The sequence below is a fragment of the Salmo salar genome, chromosome ssa11 (genome assembly GCF_905237065.1).
Source record: "Salmo salar chromosome ssa11, Ssal_v3.1, whole genome shotgun sequence".
Lineage (NCBI taxonomy): Eukaryota > Metazoa > Chordata > Actinopteri > Salmoniformes > Salmonidae > Salmo > Salmo salar.
In genome coordinates this window covers 15,318,913-15,333,889 of record NC_059452.1, presented here as the reverse complement: position 1 = coordinate 15,333,889, position 14,977 = coordinate 15,318,913, and the positions used below count along the sequence as shown (strand labels likewise).

Genomic DNA, 14,977 nt, shown 5'->3' with positions numbered 1-14,977 from the left:
ATCTTGGCTAGGAACTAGGATCTCATTTGTTCTGGAGTTCCAAATTGAGCAGCAGCTGCTGAAAAAAAGAGCTCCTACAAATATTGAAATTTACATGTTTTTTTTAGAGTTTCTTAGAGTGAAGTACATTGGAGAAGAAAAGCTAAAGAAAACTGCAAGACTGAATTGGAGACAAAACAAGCAACAAACAATGATAGGCTTTTGAAAAAGTAACTATTTTTCATAAAGTTTTACAGTTATCTTAGCTAGCTGAATTGTTTACCAGTTGCTAAGCAGTTGCTAGGGACTCTCCTGGAAGAAGCTAGCTAGTTAACAAAGAATATCTGGTTAACAGAAGACAAAATAAGCACAGAAGAAAAAGGACATCAAAGTAAAGCAGTCCTCTAAAGACACAAGAGACAATAGTACAAGAAACAACGTTTCTATTGCGTTTATATTCTATTTCTATAGCTTCTTCAAGGTTTCCAAGATGGCGTAGCAGTCAGACGTCCTGTGTCCTCGTCTTGTCCCGTGTGTATGTATTTTATGTCTTTTTGTCTTTTTCTTCACATATCTTTTTGTATATTTTTTCTAGAAACTCAACTTCAAAACACTCTCCTGCAACCCGCCTCACCAAATGTGGTGCTGATCTGTTATTTTTTTTCTGTATATTTTTTTTTAAATGTCAAAATTATTATTCACCTCGTAAAGCTATCGCCAGTTTTGTACAACGCGACTCAGACCAGAGCATACCGGACCTATTTTCTCTCTATATCCCCGAATTACAACCGCAAGCTCTGGACATTTACACCTGGATCTTGCAGTGTCGATTCCGGAGCAAACACCAATTATCCCGGAGCTAGCCAGCTGAAGAGTTCCATCAGCCACTCCCTGGGCTACAATCACCTATCCGGACCCGTTTTACTGCCGATGCGGAGCCCCACCGGGCCTTCACGACTGGACTACCGACGTTATCTGCCCGAGGGAGTTATTCAACTGGCCCCTCCATCGCAATGTAACCTGAACGCCCATCTGCTAACTGCGGCCCATTAGCTGTCTTGAGCATATCGGCTGCTATCTGAACAGGTCTATCGAACAATCTTCTTGGGCTACTATAACTATTTTGACAATTGGATCGGTCCCCCTCTACCACACGGAACCCACTAATCTACCAACGGAAACACACGGGGTGGCTAAAAACAGTCCTCCATCTTCTGCTAGCTTGCTACCCATGGCTCGGATAGCTGTATGAATCGCCGTGACCCCAACCAACCTCACTACTCACTGGACCCTTATGATCACTCGGCTAAGCATGCCTCTCCTCACTGTCGAGCCTCTAGCCCTGCTCATTATACCTTATCCAACCTCTCAGTTCCACCACCCACACATGCGATGACATCACCTGGTTTCAATGATGTTTCTAGAGACAATATATCTCTCATCATCACTCAATGCCTAGGTTTACCTCCACTGTATTCACATCCTACCATACCTTTGTCTGTACATTATACCTTGAATCTATTTTATCACCCCCAGAAACCTGCTCCTTTTACTCTCTGTTCCGGACGTCCTAGACGTCCAATTCTCATGGCTTTTAGCCGTACCCTTATCCTACTCCTCCTCTGTTCCTCTGGCGATGTAGAGGTGAATCCAGGCCCTGCAGTGCCTAGCTCCACTCCTATTCCCCAGGCGCTCTCTTTTGATGACTTCTGTAATCGTAAAAGCCTTGGTTTCATGCATGTTAACATTAGAAGCCTCCTCCCTAAGTTTGTTTTATTCACTGCTTTAGCACACTCTGCCAACCCGGATGTCCTAGCCGTGTCTGAATCCTGGTTTAGGAAGACCACCAAAACCTCTGAAATCTCCATCCCTAAATACAACATTTTCAGACAAGATAGAATGGCCAAAGGGGGCGGTGTTGCAATCTACTGCAGAGATAGCCTGCAGAGTTCTGTCCTACTATCCAGGTCTGCACCCAAACAATTTGAACTTCTACTTTTAAAAAGCCACCTCTCTAAAAACAAGTCTCTCACTGTTGCCGCCTGCTATAGACCACCCTCTGCCCCCAGCTGTGCTCTGGATACCATATGTGAACTGATTGCCCCCATCTATCTTCAGAGCTCGTGCTGCTAGGTGACCTAAACTATGACATACTTAACACCCCGGCCATCCTACAATCTAAGCTTGATGCCCTCAATCTCACACAAATGATCAATGAACTTACCAGGTACACCCCCAAAGCCGTAAACACGGGCACCCTCATAGATATCATCCTAACCAACTTGCCCTCTAAATACATCTCTGCTGTTTTCAACCAAGATCTCAGCGATCACTGCCTCATTGCCTGCATCCGTAATGGGTCAGCGGTCAAACGACCTCCACTCATCACTATCAAACGCTCTCTGAAACACTTCAGCGAGCAGGCCTTTCTAATCGACCTGGCCTGGGTATCCTAGAAGGATATCGACCTCATCCCGTCAGTAGAGGATGCCTGGTTATTTTTTTTAAATGCCTTCCTCACCATCTTAAATAAGCATGCCCCATTTAAGAAATGTAGAACCTGGAAAAGATATAGCCCTTGGTTCTCTCCAGACCCGACTGCCCTTAACCAACGCAAAAACATCCTGTGGCGTTCTGCACTAGCATCGAACAGCCCCCGTGAAATGCAACTTTTTAGGGAAGTTAGAAACCAATATACACAGGCAGTTAGAAAAGCCAAGGCTAGCTTTTTTAAGCAGACATTTGCTTCCTGCAACACAAACTCAAGAGTTCTGGGACATTGTAAAGTCCATGGAGAATAAGAGCACCTCCTCCCAGCTGCCCACTGCACTGAGGATAGGAAACTGTCACCACCGATAAATCCCCTATAATTGAGAATTTCAACAAGCATTTTACTACGGCTGGCCATGCTTTCCACCTGGCCACCCCTACCCCGGTCAACAGCACTGCACCACCCACAGCAACTCGCCCAAACCTTCCCCATTTCTCCTTCTCCCAAATCCAGTCAGCTTATGTTCTGAAAGAGCTGCAAAATCTGGAACACCACAAATCAGCCAGGCTAGACAATATGGACCCTTTCTTTCTAAAATTATCTGCCGAAATTGTTACAACCCTGCTCAACCTCTCTTTCGTGTCGTCTGAGATTCCCAAAGATTGCAAAGACGCTGCGGTCATCCCCCTCTTCAAAGGGGGGGACACTCTTGACCCAAACTGCAACAGACCTATATCAATCCAACCCTGCCTTCCTAAGCCAAGTTAACCTGTTAGGGCTAGGGGGCAGCATTGACACGGCTGGATAAAAAACATACCCGATTTAATCTGGTTACCACTCCTACTCAGTAACTAGAATATGCATATACTTATTACATATGGATAGAAAACACCCTAAATTTTCTAAAACTGTTTGAATGGTGTCTGTGAGTATAACAGAACTCAAATGGCAGGTCAAAACCTGAGAGATTCCTTTACAGGAAGTGGCCTGTCTGACCATTTCTGGAACTTCTTTGCCATCTCTATCATTTACTAAGGATCTCTGCTCTAACGTGACACTTCCCACGTCGTCCATAGGCTCTCAGAGCCCGGGAAAAAAGAGAATGTCGTCATTCCAGCCCCAGGCTGAAACACATTATCGCCTTTCTCAAGTGGCCCATCAAGAGACACTAGCTTATGCGCGTGACCCCGACCGCCCCGCCTTTGGGATTTTTTCCTCTGTTTGCCGAAAAGGGAGATTCCCTGTCGGAATATTATCGCTTTTCACGGAAAAATGACGTAAAAATTGATTTTAAACAGCGGTTGACATGCTTCGACGTACGGCAATGGAATACTTTGAATTTTATTGTCAGGAATTGCGCCAAGCGCGCGACACTTCTTTACTATTTCGGATAGTGTCTGGAACGCACGAACAAAACGCCGCTATTCGGATATAACGATGGATTATTTTGGACCAAACCAACATTTGTTATTGAAGTAGACGTCCTGGGTGTGCATTCTGACGAAGACAACAAAAGGTAATGACATTTTTATAATAGTAAATATGATTATGGTGAGTGCTAAACTTGCCGGGTGTCTAAATAGCGAGCCCGTGATGCCTGGGCTATGTACTTAGAATATTGCAAAATGTGCTTTCACCAAAAAGCTATTTTAAAATCGGACATATCGAGTGCATAGAGGAGGTCTGTATCTATAATTCTTAAAATAATTGTTATGCTTTTTGTGAACGTTTATCGTGAGTAATTTAGTAAAATGTTAGCGAATTCCCCGTAATTGGGGGTATGCTAGTTCTGAACGTCACATGCTAATGTAAAAAGCTGGTTTTTGATATAAATATGAACTTGATTGAACAAAACATGCATGTATTGTATAACATAATGTCCTAGGGTTGTCATCTGATGAAGATCATCAAAGGTGAGTGCTGCATTTAGCTGTCTTCTGGGTTTTGGTGACATTATATGCTGGCTTGAAAAATGGGTGTCTGATTATTTCTGGCTTGGTACTCTGCTGACATAATCTAATGTTTTGCTTTCGTTGTAAAGCCTTTTTGAAATCGGACAGTGTGGTTAGATTAACGAGAGTCTTATCTTTAAATGGCTGTAAAATAGTCATATGTTTGAGAAATTGAAGTAATAGGATTTTGAAGATTTTGAAAATCGCGCCACAGGCTGGCAGTGGCTGTTACGTAGGTGGGACGAATTCGTCCCGCCGGTCCCATAGAGGTTAACAAACAGATCATCGACCATTTCGAATCCCACCGTACCTTCTCCGCTATGCAATCTGGTTTCAGAGCTGGTCATGGGTGCACCTCAGCCACGCTCAAGGTACAAAACGATATCTTAACCGCCATCGATAAGAAACAATACTGTGCAGCCGTATTCATTGACCTGGCCAAGGCTTTCGACTCTGTCAATCACCACATCCTCATCGGCAGACTCAACAGCATTGGTTTCTCAAATGATTGCCTCGACTGGTTCACCAACTACTTCTCCGACAGAGTTCAGTGTGTCAAATCGGAGGGCCTGTTGTCCGGACATCTGGCAGTCTCTATGGGGGTGCCACAGGGTTCAATTCTTGGGCCGACTCTCTTCTCTGTATATATCAATGATGTTGCTCTTGCTGCTGGTGAGTCTCTGATCCACCTCTACGCAGACGACACCATTCTGTATACATTTACGTCAAATTGGTGCATTCACCTTATGATATCCAGTGGAACAACCACTTTACAATAGTACATCTATATCTTTTGGGGTATGTCACCAGCCTTTACAAAGTGTTTTGAGTCTTCTACTGTGAGGTCTGACCGAACAAGAGCCTTGGAACGGTGATGGCCTATTAGACTCTGGCGCGCGAGGTCATGTTGGGTACCCTCGTTCCAATGCGTTTTAAAAGAGAATGCATTCGTCCACCTTGAATATTATTCATGTTCTGGTTAAAAAAGGCACTAAGGATTTATGCTATACAACGTTTGACATGTTTGAACGAACGTAAATATATTTTTTCCCCTCGTTCATGAAGTGAAGTCCGGCGGGCTTAGATCATGTGCTAACAACACGGAGCTTTTTGGACATAAATGATGAGCTTTTTTGAACAAAACTACATTCGTTATGGACCTGGGATTCCTGGAAGTGACATCTGATGAAGAGAATCAAAGGTAATGGATTATTTACATAGTATTTTCGATCTCTCCAACATGGCCGTTAGTCTGTATCGCAAAGCGTATTTTTCCGGGCGCAGTGCTCAGATTATTGCAAAGTGTGATTTCCCAGTAAGGTTATTTTTAAATCTGGCAAGTCGATTGCGTTCAAGAGATGTAAATCTATAATTCTTTAAATGACAATATAATATTTTACCAATGTTTTCTAATATTAATTATTTAATTTGTTGTGCTGACTTGACTGCCGGTTATTGGAGGGAAACGATTTCCTGAACATCAACGCCATAGTAAAACGCTATTTTGGGATATAAATATGAACTTGATAGAACTAAAAATGCATGTATTGTCTAACATAATGTCCTAGGAGTGTCATCTGATGGAGATTGTCAAAGGTTAGTGCATCATTTCAGCTGGTTTTATGGTTTTGGTGACGCCTGTCTTTGAATTGACAAAACATTACACGCAGCTATTGTCAATGTACTCTCCTAACATAATCTAACTTTATGCTTTCGCCGTAAAACCTTTTTGAAATCGGACAACGTGGTTAGATTAAGGAGATGTTTATCTTTCAATGGGTGTAAGATAGTTGTATGTTTGAAAAATTTGAATTTTGACATTTATTTGGTTTCAAATTTGCCGCTCTTGAAATGCACCTGCTGTTGATAGGGTGCACCACGGGTGGCACGCTAGCGTCCCACATAGCCCCAAGAGGTTAAAGAGGTGGGGTTTCAGGTATACTTCTGGACCTTCTTTGGACACTGTGCTAACAACCTTCCAGATGAGCTTCAATGCCATACAACTCTCCTTCCGTGGCCTCCAACTGCTCTTAAATACAAGTAAAACTAAATGCATGCTCTTCAACCGATCGCTGCCTGCACCTGCCCGCCCATCAAGCATCACTACTCTGGACGGTTCGGACTTAGAATATGTGGACAACTACAAATACTTAGGTGTCTGGTTAGACTGTAAACTCTCCTTCCAGACTCACATAAAACATCTCCAATCCAAAGTTAAATCTAGAATTGCCTTCCTATTTCGCAACAAAGCATCCTTCACTCATGCTGCCAAACATACCCTCGTAAAACTGACCATCTTACCGATCCTCGACTTTGGCAATGTCATTTACAAAATAGCCTCCAACACTCTACTCAACAAATTGGATGCAGTCTATCACAGTGCCATCCGTTTTGTCACCAAAGCCCCATATACTACCCACCACTGCGACCTGTACGCTCTCGTTGGCTGGCCCTCGCTTCATACTCGTCGCCAAACACACTGGCTCCAGGTCATCTACAAGACCCTGCTAGGTAAAGTCCCGCCTTCTCAGCTCGCTGGTCACCATAGCTGCACCCACACGTAGCACAGGTTCCAGCAGGCATATCTCACTTGTCACCCCCAAAGCCAATTCCTCCTTTGGCCGCCTCTCCTTCCAGTTCTCTGCTGCCAATGACTGGAACGAACTACAAAAATCTCTAAAACTGGAAACACTTATCTCCCTCACTAGCTTTAAGCACCAGCTGTCAGAGCAGCTCACAGATCACTGCACCTGTACATTGCCCATCTATAAATAGCCCAAACAACTACCTCTTACCCTACTGTATTTATTTATTTATCTCCTTTGCACCCCAGTATTTCTACTTTGCACACTCATCTACTGTCAAATCTACCATTCCAGTGTTTTAATTGCTATATTGTATTTACTTCGCCACCATGGCCTATTTATTGCCTTTACCTCCCTTCTCACCTCATTTGCTCTAAATTGCATATAGACTTATTTTTCTACTGTATGTTTGTTTTACTCCATGTGTAACTCTGTGTTGTTATATGTGTCGAACTGCTTTGCTTTATCTTGGTCAGGTCGCAGTTGTAAATGAGAACTTGTTCTCAACTTGCCTACCTCGTTAAATAAAGTTGAAATAAAATAAATAAGTTGTCTATGTGGCTCGGCCAAGTGTAGAAGATGACAGCACAGTGTGACCATAACAAAGATCTACAGATGCAAGAGGCATTTATCACTCAATACAAAACATGGATTTAATATATTTCGGGAATTGTCTCTGGTTTTTGTAACCACCTGCACAGTTATAAGATAAACCTTTTCTGATTTCGAGAACAAAGAAAGTGTCAACAAGTGCAGGTAAGTTGAAAAATACATGTAGGCGTTTTCCATCAGCCAGACCGTAACGCCGATTGGAGTCGTCACGTATTGGCGATACCCACCACGGCTACCAACATCCCTCCCTCTGCAGTGGGGTGAGAGAGCTAGCTGACACTTCCTTTCAGGATGTGTTCGAACATGAACCTCAGCCGATCAGCAGCTGCGCTGATTAATGGAACAATGACATCACACTCTTGGATATTATCTTAAAGAATGGATCCTCCTCGGTGCTTAGCTCTAATGACTTGGAACAGAATGACAAGAAAAACCTTGGGCAAAGGCACCATTTTATCCCCTACCAATCCTGCTCTTCACATTATGCAACAAGCCTACTAATGTACAAACCTTCAAACTTCTGCTCAAATAAGCTATAGAATCACGAGGCATGGGCCTATGCCACAGAACAATATAACTACAACAATACAGGTCTGCATCCTAAGTGGTTAACGGGGCACACTAGTCTAGTCAGAAGGGAGAGAAAACCAATACATTTGACACGCCAACACCGCAAAGGTTCAATCCGTTGGACGGTCCACAACCTCCTATATTATCTCATCATTCAACGTGCTTACAAGAAACACAACAAAGCTCCCGCTCCTTCTGCCTTGAGTTCACATTCCTCAGCTAAAGATATGAGTGAAATGCCAATATGCAGGGTAATGATGCAGAGTTTCTCTCCTCCCTGGCCACAGAGCCATGCCTGTTTGGAGCACACAGACTCTTTCAATAGAGCATTAGCATGTGGCCTGCCAGGAGGAGAGGTAGGCGGGTGGGAGTGGGGTCTTGAGGAACAAAGCCCCTATAGTTGTCTCAAGCCAGGCTATGAGAGTTATGTAATATGACTGGCAGGGCCCACTTTCCTGTTCAGAGTGCTGCAGCCTAATCCCATTGAAGAACAGGCTTACTTTGGAAAAGGGGAGGAGGGAGAGAAGAAGAAAAAACAGGCTGGTAATGAGCAGAGGCAAAACGGTGCAGGGAGAGTATTCACAGGGGAGACACCCTTTCATCTGCACTACCGTCCAACACAGCACAACTCCCAACCAGCAGATAACGCTGACAATAATATCAGCACTGCCGGGGGGCTGGAAGCAGGCTACACACAGAGAGCGAGAGACAGAGAGCGAGAGACAGAGAGCGAGAGACAGAGAAAGGACGAGTGGAGAGAGCATGAGACAGGGAGTGGCAAAGAGTGAAAGAGAGGAGAGGCAACAGAGCATGAAACAGAGGGAGAGAGAGGTACACCGTAACCTACGTCTGTTTCTGCTAACCATTGGCAAAGTGGAGGATGTAGAGCAGTTAAAAATAAAATCTGATTCTGATTTACTCTACTGGTGCCTGGAAACCATGTGACTGGCATCACATGAGGAGAGGTGGGGGTGGGGAGGAGAGAAACAGTACTGGCAGCAAAATGAGCTTTTTTGATCAGTTTCCTTGGTTTCCACTGACAGTAAGCAGATCCAGAATGATTTCAGGAGGTAAACATCACCAGCTCCCGTTGCACAGAGCGTCTGGCTAAAGAGAAGGCTACAGAAGGAATAGGAGAACAAAATGAGAGTAGGGAGAGAACGAGAGGGGAGATGGATTGTACAGCGCCCATGCTGAAAGTCTGTGTGCCGTGGGGAAAAGGCAGCCGTCTCTTCAGAGGCGTGGGCTGCCACTACTTACTGATCGAGCAGCACGATCACATGAGTCGCATGCAGGAGAGGGACACTTCATTAGTGACACTGAGCTCTACGGGAGTGGTGACCTACTTTCCAAACCAAGTTGCTCGCCACACAAACAACCGTGTGCACACACACACACACACACACACACACACACACACAAAAGCCCACACCAGCTAAAACACAGAACCCCTTTAACAAAGGGACAGGAAGGCAGGGCCTGGGCATGCACTAAGCCCTGCTCTTAATACACACATTCCAGTTGAGAGCGCAGGGCTTTAAAGCTGCCAGCTGGTACTAGCACTGCTCCTGTCTGGCCCTCTCCCACTCTCTCTCTCTCTCTCTCTCTCTCATAGCTAGAGAAACTGGCTCAACCCATGGCTTGAAATGATATAAGTCTATAACCACACACACAGACCGATACGCAGTTCCACAGCAAACCCTCTCTATGGTGCCATATGAGTGTTGTTTATTTAGCATCTGAGACGGTTTGGAGAAATCTGACGAGTCAAAACAACAAGACTGCTGGAGTACAGGAATACGGGCCTTAGAAAACAACCCCCTTTCTGTAAACAATGTTTCAAAACATTATACTGCGTGTTCAATCCTTCAGTACGTCGTGACAAACACAGGGACAAGAAACAGAGATGGCTCCAGAGACAAAGTGGAGAGAATGTAGCGATACATACCGATTCCATGGCTGTCTGCGGATGGGTGGCGTTAAAATCCTGCTTAAAAAAAGGGCTGCAGTAGGGAAGTCCAAAGAATCCTACAAAACAAAAGAAAACCGAAGGATTAGTTACAGAGATGTTAGTTGGCGTTCAACATTCCTAATGAGATCTGGTGTAGGTAATCATCTTCCCCACTCAGGTTGTCCTCTTCCCCCAACACAGTATCTTAGTGCAACCTTTCAAAGGTCAAAGCCCCCACACCATGTCAGCCTCTCCTACCCCTGTAGATAGCCCCTCATAACCCCTCCCCAGCCACAGCCCCTCATAACCCCTCCCCAGCCACAGCCCCTCATAACCCCTCCCCAGCCACAGCCCCTCATAACCCCTCCCCAGCCACAGCCCCTCACAACCGCCTGCCTGCCCGCCCAGCCACAGCCCCTCAAACCCCCCTCCCCAGCCCCTCACAACCGCCCCCCAGCCACAGCCCCTCAACCCCCCAGCCAACCCCAGCCCTAGCTTTGTCCCAACTGAGGGCAGGGGTTTATCAGGATTTGAAAGATAGAGGGGCTGTTCAAAGGCCTTCAGTTGTGCCACATCGGTTACATTCCTGTGTCGCTGTCACCTAGCCCCTTCTCTCACATTTGTTCCATGGCAGTTGTTCAAATAACATTGAGAGTCCACTAGCACAAATGGTGATAACAAGTTGACTCAAGAGGACCACACACCCCAGTTGTTAGGCTCAGTGGTATTGTGGAAAAGTATGTGTGTCTAAGGATGGAGAATAATATGATTTCAGTCTTAGAGGGCGTTATTAACCAAGAGTTTGACCTTTTCAGAAATTAATGAAACATAAAAAGGGCTTCTGCTTGTATCTTGCCCTCTTTCCTTCTGAAGAGAACAGGTGCAAAGCTTACCAAATCTGTCAGACTGCCATTATTCTTGTGCGCGAGGCCATGAAAGCAAAATCGCATTCCACTAGTAGAGATGTTAACGGTTAATCGGTTAGCCACCGAAAATATAGTCGACCGGTCATCCTTATCAGTCTACAGGTTCAGGTTTAGTGGAATTAAATTGCAGCGCGTATTTTCGTTAGTCGTCATGCATCTTATTTACCACACGCGCAAAGCACACAGAGCCTAGTTTGAGGAGCGGAATAGCCATCACCTGTCAGACAGCGCAAGGCGAGCACCTCCAAAAAGCTGGTCCTGAAGTGCTTTTATAAGCAGAGTCATTACACAACAAATAAGTTCTAAGTGCAATCACATGTAAAAAATGTTTTATAATTATACATGTTTTGATAGATGCGATTAAAAACAGCTGGTAATTGTATTTCTCAATCTCAACTGGTAATTAAAGCGCGCCTCTGAATCGCCATTTGAATGCATAGGCTATAGTCAACATTAGGCAGGCTGTCAGCGTGTCACCCACCAATTTGCAATGTGAGCTTGAGGCTGCATAATTGTTCGAAACCTGAACGTTTTACTTTACTTCAAATGAGAAATGTCTTACCTTGCTTCAAAGTAGCCTCGCCAAAATCCAACCATAGAAACGTGGAGGCAATTATTTTATAAAGACTTCCTGCTGTCATTAACCAGCATTTCTCTGCTGTTCTGTTTTCATATCAACTTTCATTGTCGAGAAACCAAAAGACCAATCCTAGTCATATTAACAACACATCCTAGTTGTTGTTATTAGATTCCCCCTATAAGTTTCTAACTGAGATTTTCATCTGTCACTTTCTCATTATCTCACATTTTTCAGCTCGGCTGGCATTAGGTGCTCTGTTCAGAACAGTGTTTTCAGCTCGGCTGGCATTAGGTGCTCTGTTCAGAACAGTGTTTTCAGCTCGGCTGGCATTAGGTGCTCTGTTCAGAACAGTGTTTTCAGCTCGGCTGGCATTAGGTGCTCTGTTCAGAACAGTGTTTTCAGCTCGGCTGGCATTAGGTGCTCTGTTCAGAACAGTGTTTCCCCACGAATGGCATTTTGGCAAATGTTTGAAAATGATGTTTTATTAGCGGCTTCATTACAGGAGTTGCATGTTCAATAGTATAGTCTTTTGACTGTAAGATGATAGGCTTCTACTGTTGCATGTTTTCATTAAACTCTTAACGAGAAATGTCAGTTCCTTGTATGCATGCATAGCAATTTCTGTAGGTCACGTCATTTTACTGTATGGGAAAAATGTAACCGTTTGTTGACCGGTTACTGAGGGTTGGTTAGTCGGCAGCAACATTCACCGAACTGTGCATCCCTAGCCATTAGAGCTAGCAATAGTCATAGATTAAGAAAATATATGTTACGTCTGCAAACCATTTTATGTCTGTCAATCTTAGCAGCTAGAAATGGGACAGCAAGAATCTCAAGTTAACATACCGACTGAAGTGGATGGCACTAGAACCCAGGCCAGGCCAGGCCAGGCCAGGCCAAGGGCTGGAGGTGCCAGGACAAAACAGGAAGTGAAGCCAGATTAAGGGGCCAGGCCTCACTGGGATGGACGGGAGGGGTGGTGACGTGTCTGTTAAAATCAGAACCCTGTTGGTTCTCACAGCAGGAATCCAGGGATTGGACTAATCCAGAATGGAGAGCAGAGCACTCCCTCTTAAATGGGGCTTGAATACAGGCTTGTAATCTTACTAAGAAAATCCCCCGACCGCACAGTGACAAAGTACACTCACTTTAAGCCGGGCCATGCTAAAACACACAAGACATCACTCATGGGTAACACAGATCAGTCTCTGGCAGGGTAAGCTCTTGGTTGGGTAGACTACGGACATCTGAGGATATCATGCCAGGGTTAAATTCAACTTGAATGTGAAATGTCGTATTTAGAATCCTTACGGAGCTTTAAATTCTGATTGAAATAAAATAAAAACATCAAAGCGATTAACGCCAAACTCACTGATCTCCCTTTGTGCACCTATGATCAAATGAGCGAGACATGTTTCCTTTCAGTCACAGATAAGAGCCCTTACTACTAGCAAACGCACTGCACATTAAAACTCCATTATCTGTCTGTGGAGGATATCTCTCCCTCTAGGGCTGGTCGGAGGTTTTCCTCCACTCGCAAGGTGCACCATATGTTGACCTTAAAAGGGAAACGTTGAGCCTGAGAAGCCAAGCTCCAGAGTTTTGCCACAGCTCTTAGGGAGATGGTTATATTCCTCTTGAAAGAGGATGCTTCCACAATGATTCATACACTGGAGGGATTACCAAAGACAGGACTTCAGTTTCACCACAGGGCATGGGCCAGGCTCTGCTGACCTCATGCCAACATAGTTGAGACTGTTCAAGCTACCAGTCATTGCAAGGCACCCAAGCCCACACTTCTCAAACATCTCAAGAAGGATGACTCGGCCAAAAACACATGGCTCCTACCTTGTGGTAATGTGGTGGCCCCCTCATGCCCCCAGGGCATGCACAAGACTCAACGAGACAGCTCTGTCTGAAGGCAGGGGGAGGGAAGACCAGGTATTTTAAGAACGCCATAACAAGTTCATCCTGTGTCAGTATGTCAGTATTTGAGGCTTCCTGTAAGTGTGTTTGCCCTGGCCATAGTGAGGCAGAAGCACACAAATGCTCTTGTGCAAATATCCATAGTCCCGCCTGCCAGGGGCAGCTGGGCAGGATGTGACATAAGTTTGGCACCTCGGCTCATGTGAACACGGCAGAGACAGCCTACTGGTTTAAAAAGAAAAATAGCACACCAATGAGGTAATTTACTACCTGCTGAAGTTGAGCTGGACTAGAAGTCACCCGTTCACACACAGAGGCAGGGCAGGGAGCTGCCAGTCAGTCCAATGTGTCCAGGAATTGTACATTTATGACTGGGGAAGTAGTAAAGTCTAACAGGACCAAACTGGACCTTTAATCCCTGCCACATGGGGGGACAGACAGCTGGGAGCACCAACACACCACCATAGGTGTGGCCATTCACAGTCAAACCCAGACATCTTAGTTACTTAGAATTAAATGAAGGTTTGCTAGGCATGTGGAGAGCCTGGGCTATTTCTGGCCCATTTGAAGAGCCTCTTTGCAGGGGGTAGTGAGGCTTGAGTGAGGCCTGTTTGCAGAGAGAGGAACAGAAATGCAGAAGTGTGTGTCTGCTTCTCATTTTCTTTCCCTTTTGGTTCTGTGCTGCAGCTCTGGGCCCCTCCAGGGTCTCACACCAAAGAGGGTGCTGCAGCTCTGGGCCCCTCCAGGGTCTCACCCCAAAGAGGGTGCTGCAGCTCTGGGCCCCTCCAGGGTCTCACACCAAAGAGGGTGCTGCAGCTCTGGGCCCCTCCAGGGTCTCACCCCAAAGAGGGTGCTGCAGCTCTGGGCCCCTCCAGGGTCTCACCCCAAAGAGGGTGCTGCAGCTCTGGGCCCCTCCAGGGTCTCACACCAAGGAGTGTGTGTGTGTTTGGCCTACAGTGGCCCTCCAGGCGCAATGCCTCCAGTTACTACTCCAATGTATTTCTGTGTGTTAATAGACATGTTTAGCAGGGTTCTCTGGTGAATGACACCGGTTCTCCAAATCCAGCCGTGTTTACACGACTTGTGTTGAGCCACTCTGGGGGGGCTTCGACGTGCTCATTTGTAACGGCTGCATCTATCCTGGCTAATTAGGTTTGACTCGATGGGAGATTGAGAAGGCAGGCGACACAAGTAAAAACTGCTGATTGAGGCACAAAACCTGGCACAAAAGCTTCACAAAAATCCAGAGATGCTAATCAGCACGGCTTTTAGGTGAGCCTACCAGAAAGACCAGGCTTAAAGAGCACAGTCAGCACACAGACCGACATGGGCCAACTAGCCTGTAGCTTCACATCCAAACACACTGCAGGACACAGGCCTACAAGTACTAGCTAGCTCTCTCTCC

At 45.4% G+C, this 14,977-nt stretch overlaps 1 protein-coding gene across 3 annotated transcripts in view; it reads right to left on the bottom strand.

The window, feature by feature from the left end:
• LOC106562161 (ankyrin repeat domain-containing protein 11) overlaps window positions 1-14,977 on the bottom strand; it is a 150,524-nt gene that overhangs the window by 112,312 nt on the left and 23,235 nt on the right. For all 3 annotated transcript variants that reach the window (XM_014126845.2, XM_014126847.2, XM_014126846.2), the window contains exon 2: window positions 10,138-10,217. The gene's annotated coding sequence lies outside the window, so the exon portion shown is untranslated. The remainder of the gene's footprint in view (window positions 1-10,137; window positions 10,218-14,977) is intronic.